The following is a 7870-nucleotide window of genomic DNA, read 5'->3' as shown; positions in this document are numbered from 1 at the left end:
TCCCTTCCCTTCCCTTCCCTTCCCTTCCCTTCCCTTCCCTTCCCTTCCCTTCCCTTCCCTTCCCAGTAAAAGCAAATAGAACTGAATTGTCTACCATCACAAAAGCATCGTGAGGGCCATAACATGAAGGAGACTAATTAATCATGCACAGGACACAGCCAGCCTGTGAAATATCATAGCAAAAAAAAAAAAAAAAAAAAAAAAAAAGGGCCTCTGTATGTCTGTTTATCCATTAACGCATTATTTTCCAGTTTCTGTCTCTTTCTACAAAACACTTTTTTTCTTCCATGCACGTTGTGCCTTGATACTGCACATGTAACTCAGTGACAGTTCCGAAGTTTGGCAGGTTTCCAGTTGCCCTCATGTCATCTTTATGAAATTTGAAAGCATTAGGATTTTACGTACTATCTTTTGAAGTGATGATATGATTAATTATCCTGGAACTCATTAGCTGTATAGGTCTAGGACATGTATATTGTGGGCAAACTCAACTGTTTAGTGATTTGTCTTGGGGCACTGTTAGGGTCAAAATTAAGACTGCTGTCCTCTTTTCCATCTCTTCCCTTCCCCCTCTTCATTAGCATGCCATCTGTAATAAAAAAGAATTTTGCTACTAGGTATTTATAGACTTAAGGAGAAGTTTCAATCAGTAGAAAAACCCCAATACTCGTTCAAGCAGACTCATTCAAAACTCATTAAACACTCATTCCAGCACTAATATTTCAGAGTGTGTATGAAATGGTAACATTGTTCAGTTATTTCACAATGCCAATACCAACAAAATATCACTGAATCACAGGATGGAAGGGACCAGTGGAGGCCATCTGGTCCAACCCACTGCTCGCAGTAGCATCGAGCTTTGTTACCAGTTGTATATAAGGGCTCACCAGACTCGCACTCAGGGTGACAATAAGGGCAGGGGTGGTTTTTCATTCCCTAACCTCTTACCTGCCAGCTCATCCCACTTTTGTGGATACAAGGATGTGCTTTTTGGGGCTAAACCCCCAGGCTGGCATCTGCTGTATCATCTGGGCATCCTGGAAGCCTTCTCCAGCACAATTTCCTTTCTATCTGTCTCCTATGGCAAGACCACTACATTGGGCAAGCAGCTCAGAGATGGAAAATAACACTAAAAGAAGGGCTCAGGCACCATTCTATCACTGCAGGGCTTGGTGTTGGTATGCTCCTGGGCATGATGGAACAAGCCTTCCTCACCATGCCCAAGCCTACTATGAGGATTTTATGTGGCAGATGTGACTCCCATTATACTCACTGCATTTTGGCAGAGAGGAGATTTTATGCTTGTGGACATGAATTGTGTCATGTCAGCTGGGCTCAGAGAAAAGGATAGTTTCCAAGTTGTTTTTTTGTTGTACAGAGATGAGCCGTATGATCCCAGAGAAGGCTACTCTGTTCTTCTGTGATGTCGCACTGAAGAAATAGAGGAGTATGCTTGACTGACAGGAAGGAGTACAGTAAATGGGCTCCCTTCAGCTTGTCCCACTTCCATGTGCTAGAGCAAAGAAATTCAAACATCCTTATCTGTGCTCAGAGACCAGGGCAAGAACAGAGAGATTGCAAAGAGACTAGGAGCAGGACACAAAATTAGCAGAGTGAATACAGCAATTCTATTAACATCTAATAATTCTGGCATTGTTTGGAACAGAGGATATTTAAGACCATTTCCGTGGTATTAATGCATCTCCCATCACTATATTCAAGTATTAAAGTATGGATTATAGCTAACATTAAAATTGCCCGCATGGGACCCAAGAGACCCTTTGCACTTTGGTGAATTACAGGAATGCTTTCAGAGAAGCAGATTCATTGATGCAAATAAGGCAAAATCTACTCTTAAATTTATTACTAACATCATAATGCAAGCTAGATCTGAGGGATTTCTTTTTTTTCCTTTTGCATAAAACTATATATCTACAGTTATCCTAACAAGCAAAAACATTGGTTTTGCTGAACAGTTATCTTTTGGGTCTGTGGAACTCACATAAAGTATCTTAGCAAAAGCACTCTCAGTTGCAGCAGAGCCAAGATCTTACAGCTGTGGCTGTGCTAGGAGAGCTGCCATCAGTATGGTAGTAAAAAAGAAACAGGCAGGAAATAGATTTCACATTCTGGCCAAATATAACAGTATGGAAAAATGTTTATGTCCTGATTCAGGACAAAGGAGTCAGAACCTAAAAACATCATGAGCTATAAATTCAGAAGATATGGTTTCGGTTCAGATCAGTGGTAACATTTTGTTTTGGCGATTTGGAAATGTTTTGGTTGTTTTTAATAAATATTTTGTGATGTAAGTTGCTTAAATTTCTGTATAAAAAGGAATTATGGGTCATAGTGTGAACATTTCTGGAGACAAATTCTCAGTTACTTCAGAAAACGTTTGAATATTTTTTTCAATCGACTTCTTGACACCAATGTTTCCCCTTGAAAAACGTTTTATGAAGTAATCAATATGCTCTAATTTGAAAAGTAGAACAGGAACGTTCCTGACCACCTCACTGATGTATCCTTAATAACAACAATTTTCCTTGGTAAATGAGGCTTGGAGCAATTCATATAAATTAGAATCACATATGTGGGTGCTGAAGGGCTGGAAGTGATAGCTGTGTATGTTTCATCAGTTTTATATGCTCTGTCTTCATTTGCTGGAATTGTTGGTTACTTTTTATTTTCTGATAGTGTTGGGATTCTTTCTGCTGTATATACAGTCATCAATGAGCAGATGGTTACTGTTTTGGTTTGCCTTTAGGTTTGAACAAGACAATTAAGACAGCCTAAATATTCAGAGTAGTATTTCCATGATTTAGGGTAGATTGAAAATAAAAACTGGAGTGGAATTTTTGCAAAGTATCCCCTGCTTTTGTTTTATTTTATTTGTTTGTGTGTTTCTGGCTTGCAATATTGAAGAAAAATAGAATCATAGAATCATTTGAGTTGGAAGGGAACCTTAAAGATCATCTAGGCCAACTCCCCTGCATCCATCCATCCTGACCTTGAATGTCTCCAGCACTGGGGCATCTACCACTTCTGGGCAACCTGTGCCAGTGCCTCACCATCCTAGTGGTATAAAACTTCCTCCTCATGTCCAGTCAAAATCTCCCCTTTTTTAGATTGAAACCAATTCCCCTTTTCCTATCACAACAGAACCTGCTTAAGAGTCTGTCCCCTTCTTTCTTATAGCCCCCCTAAACATATCTGAAGAGATATTTTGGCAGAGCTTACTGATACAGACTCATTTTTTTCCTCTGAAGGATGACACACTCACTCATTAATACACGTGCAGAACACCCACAGATCTGCACACAAGACATCCTCTGTTGTTCACAGCAGAACTGATGTTAGCTGAACAAACTGCCAAACTGTAATTAATATAGGATAAATGATTAACAAATGTGATAAAAGCTGACTCTGGGCAGAACAAACTGCTCTTCTTCGGTTTCCTATAGGAAAGAATGGTGGTTTCTTCTAGGGGTTGATTCAAAGCAGCAACTTCCCCCAGGGGCTCTTGGACTGAGCCAGCGCATAGAATCAAGAACCATAGATTCGTAGAATCACAGAACCATAGAATCATAGGGGTTGGAAAGGACCTCTGGAGATCATCAAGTGCAACCCTCTTAAATGAGGGGAATGACCGTTCCTGCAGCAAAACCTTGCTGTCCTGGTTCATGAGGCACTGTGGCCTCATTCCAGCTCTGTGAGAGGAGGAGACAGGGTTATGTTTCATTTGCTTGTGCATCAGGATTTCCTTCCAAAGGAAACAAATACATTTATGGGTAGGGGGGCTATCACATATCATTCCTGTTTATTCGCTGATGGGGATAACTGGGGGGCAAGCTGCAGAGCTTATTTTCCCTGCTGTATGGATTCTACTGGGATCAGAATGGCAAGGGCTACCATCAAGTGCCCTCATGCTGTTGCAAGACAGCTGCCTGCTTCTCAGGACCCCTTCCTCCCTCCATCAGAGATAGAAGCAGTGTAGGAAAAATAACTACCTACTTCTGAACTTAAGCTATTCAATATTTCTCCTTCCAAAGTCTGAAAAACATAAGCCACAAACCAGTTACTGTTTCTTTAACATCTGGAGCAAAGTCCAAGTGCACTGAGAAACGTTTTGCCTCTTAATTTTTACAGTGCATATCCTTTAAAATATGTTCTCTCCAGAAAAAAAAACTATGGAGTTTCCTGATGTTTTTTTTAATATGAAATTTATTGATGGCTATGTCAAAATAAACCTTCTCTGGAAGTTGTAAATACTTAAAATCATGACACGATCATCAGCACTGATCAAACTCTTCTTCCTGATCCGGAAATACCTCACCCTTTGTATCTACCTGTGGCATTTTTGGTTTTATACACACACCAACAGAGTTTCTTGAGTATTATTTAAATAGCAATATTATTCAGCTTAATTTATCCCTATAATAATTTTCACTGTATGGCCCTTTGCTGCTGTGCTGTAACAGCTAGAAGCAAATGACTTTGCAAAAAATGAAGAGGCCATTCCTGAGGCCTTTACGCTTTCTTATTCCAAATGTTATGTTATATACCTACAGAAATTACATGTTAGTTAAAACATCTGCTAAAGTCATGGACAAGCTGTTATTTAACAGCGTCTGCAAATGATCAGATGCAGCCTCACAACCAGGTCCCTCAGTCGCAGCAAATTACAAATGCGTTTCAAATAGGATAATTTGACCAGCTGAAAGATATATAGAACCATTTTCTGAAGAGAAAAACATTACAAACGTCTTGCCCATTACTTGGTTTTGTCTTTGAAAATATCCCTAAGAAGGGACCGGAGTCCAAACCGCAAAATACAGAGCTGGATTTTAAAATCCTTGAATATGGGGGATCTGATTTGAAGTCTTAGTTCTGCTCAGTGTTGAAGGGGATCTCATTTGTGATATTCAGAGCTGTGTCTGGTTTTGGACTGGAAATTAGTGCAAAGAATAGGTATATTTGCTTCCAAGAATCTTGGTTCAGACCCTGCTTCTAATTGTTGTCCCCGCTGAGGAAGCACTGATGGCTAATGCTCATCATTCAGGAACTCAGTACAAGTATTGCACAATGTTTCACGTTACTCAATTGGAAACAAATGTAGTGCTTGCAGCCAGACCTGCTTGTGCCACAAGTGAAAACGGTTCCAGCTTCCACAGAGCACAAAACCAAAGCTTTAAAGTTATCAGGTTATGGTTTCTACAAGCAGTTCTCACCAAACACCATTACAAAATAACCAAAAGGTCAGGAAGTTGTATAAGAAGTTGTTGTCATTGTTATTATTTTGCATTGCTTTTTTATTTGTTTCTAATGGAAGTAAAGGTTATGGGATGTTCTATTTGTTTCTCTGACAGCTATTGGATTTCTTGGAGTCATAAGGTTAGAAAAGACCACCAAGGTCACCTAGTCCAACCATCAACCCATCCCACCATGCCCACTAACCACATCTCCAGGGACTAATTTCAGCCAAACATGACAGTGGTATACCTGCTAAAGATGCCAAGTTCCTACAGAACTTGTCAGGGCCTGTTTGAGAGTCTAAAAATCAATCAGAGAAGACGACTGCAATGTAATTATCAAATACATACCTTATGGAGAGAAACACGATGAATGGCAGACGTCAGCCTGAGTTAATCCTTAATGAAGTAGTGGAGAATCCCACCCTGAAATCCTAAACCATAGGAAATCATGTTTAGTTTCGTCACTTTGAAGACTTCTGCTTTCTTTCTTTTTTTTTTTTTTCTTTTCTTTTTTCCTTTTTAAGTTTATGCAACTGTTGTGTTCTATTTTGAGCCTTGTTCTTTGCACTTCTCAACTTTCAAACAACTGCAAACAACTTCTAAAGCAGCAAAATGAAGTTCAACTAAAAGCATCACTTCTTAGATGGATTCACAGCAGATCAGAAACTCACTGAATAAAGAAGTTAAACAGTAGTGAACAAAGTCCACTTGAGAATCTCAACTTATTCTTAAGAACAATGCCTCTGCTTTCCTAGTTAAATCTTCAAAGAACTCAATCAAAAATGAAGTTAAAAGATTGGCTTTAATGAATCCAATCTTTTAAGATTGGCTTTTTTCAAGAACATCTGTGTTAATTCATTCATTAGTACTGGGGAAAGAGATTTCAATCATGAAAGGGGAAAGGGAGTCAACATGGGAGAACTCTTTTAGCACTGTGAGACAAATAGGGCTATCTTACCTGCTGGGAATTTATTAGGAGGACTTCCCAACATAGACCTATTTGAACTTAATAATAAAGAGTTGGATTTGTGTCCATGATAATGAGGTTTAAAATGTAGACAATTGTACATATCAGTTCTTTGCAGAGGAGGTCTTGATGATGGTCTGATGACTTTCCAGACTGAGTCAGTGGGATTTATGTTACCATTCAGAACAGCAGAGTCATGTAAGAATGGTATTTATTTTTTCTGAATGCTCCACCTCATATATTCCAACACTACTTATTACTCACTTCTGAAACTTCACTAGGGTTTCAGGACTTGTTGCACACACTGCAGAGTTAATTTCCAGAGTTAATCTCCAATTAACTGCTTTTAAGAAAAATATTTTAATTAAAGCTGAAAGTAAACATGACTTGAATAAAATTTTGAATCCTTCTTCTTTGTACTTTGTTTTCTACATCTATGTTTAGCATCAAATCAGCAGATGGATCCAATCCTGGAAGGGGCCTATTTTTTTGTTTCAGACATTCCTGAATCTCATGAAAACAGCCTCAGGATATTACTTTTAATATGCCTAAGCATTTGTCCAATTTGCCCTCAAACTTCAGTTACAAATCTAACCTATCTCTGGACACTAATGGCCTGTGTATAATAAAAAATGGACTTTTATTATCAAACTGCTCTGTTTTTGTCAGTCACTTGGTCCTTTGAGACCAAATGTCCCAACGTAATACTAATTCTGAGGTATTTTATGATATCTCTTTTGTAATCCTCTAAAAACATTTTATAAAAATAACTTATGTCATATCTTTGAAATATGTAGCTGATGTCATATTCTTTGGGGACATTTCAGAGTCCAAATACTTTAGGAACCCACAATATATAGCTTGTCTGCTGCACCTAAGAAAAAAATCCAGAAATCCATCCTTTCTTCTTTTGTAACCAGAAAAAAAAGAGGAAGAAATAAAAAGCTGTTTCACAATAGCTGAAAGGCTAATATGATTACTTTTGTGCAGGTTTCCAAGCTCCTGCTTGGAATTCCTTAAAATTCAGTCGGAAAAGGAAGTATGAATTTAAATCAGTGATAAATTTACGCGATGATGGCACAAGGTCAAAACCAAAGAGATGGATTCACATAATTCCAGGGGTCACTCTGAAAGTCCCAGAAGCTCTTTGTAGGTTGGTTACCTGACTGGTTTAGTGGCAGGCCTGATTTTTTGTTTCTTGCCTGCCTAATGGAGCTGTAGGTGTCCCTGATCACTGCAGGGGAGTTGGACTAAATGGCCTTTAAGTGTCTCTTCCAACTTGATTCTCCGATTCTCTGATTGTAAAATCTTTGAGTACAAAGCTTTCACTTAGTGTAAATCACTGTACTATGCCTCATATTAGGGATCTGATCTCGGCTGGGTCTTGTGGTGTTATTATAATGCCAGTTTGAAATAACATCATAACAGTATTACATTTCTGTTGCATAGTGATTTTCCTGCTTGCAGCTACATTGACTAGGAGAATTTCTTACGTTGGAATTTTGAAGCCTGTCTTCTCATCTGGAGATAAAAATAGAGTAAATGAGATAAAAAGTGATTTTGCATCTTCCTGTATCTGGAAATTCACTTCTGAATGGCTTCACAAGCAGCAGCAGTGAACCCTTCAAGATCTCGGAGAACTCTCCGC

This window comes from Centrocercus urophasianus, unplaced genomic scaffold, assembly GCF_019232065.1.
Source record: "Centrocercus urophasianus isolate 14NV4802_14NV808 unplaced genomic scaffold, USGS_Curo_1.0 seq_10, whole genome shotgun sequence".
In the NCBI taxonomy this organism is placed as follows: Eukaryota; Metazoa; Chordata; class Aves; order Galliformes; family Phasianidae; genus Centrocercus; species Centrocercus urophasianus.
Note: the sequence above shows the minus strand (reverse complement) of the source record.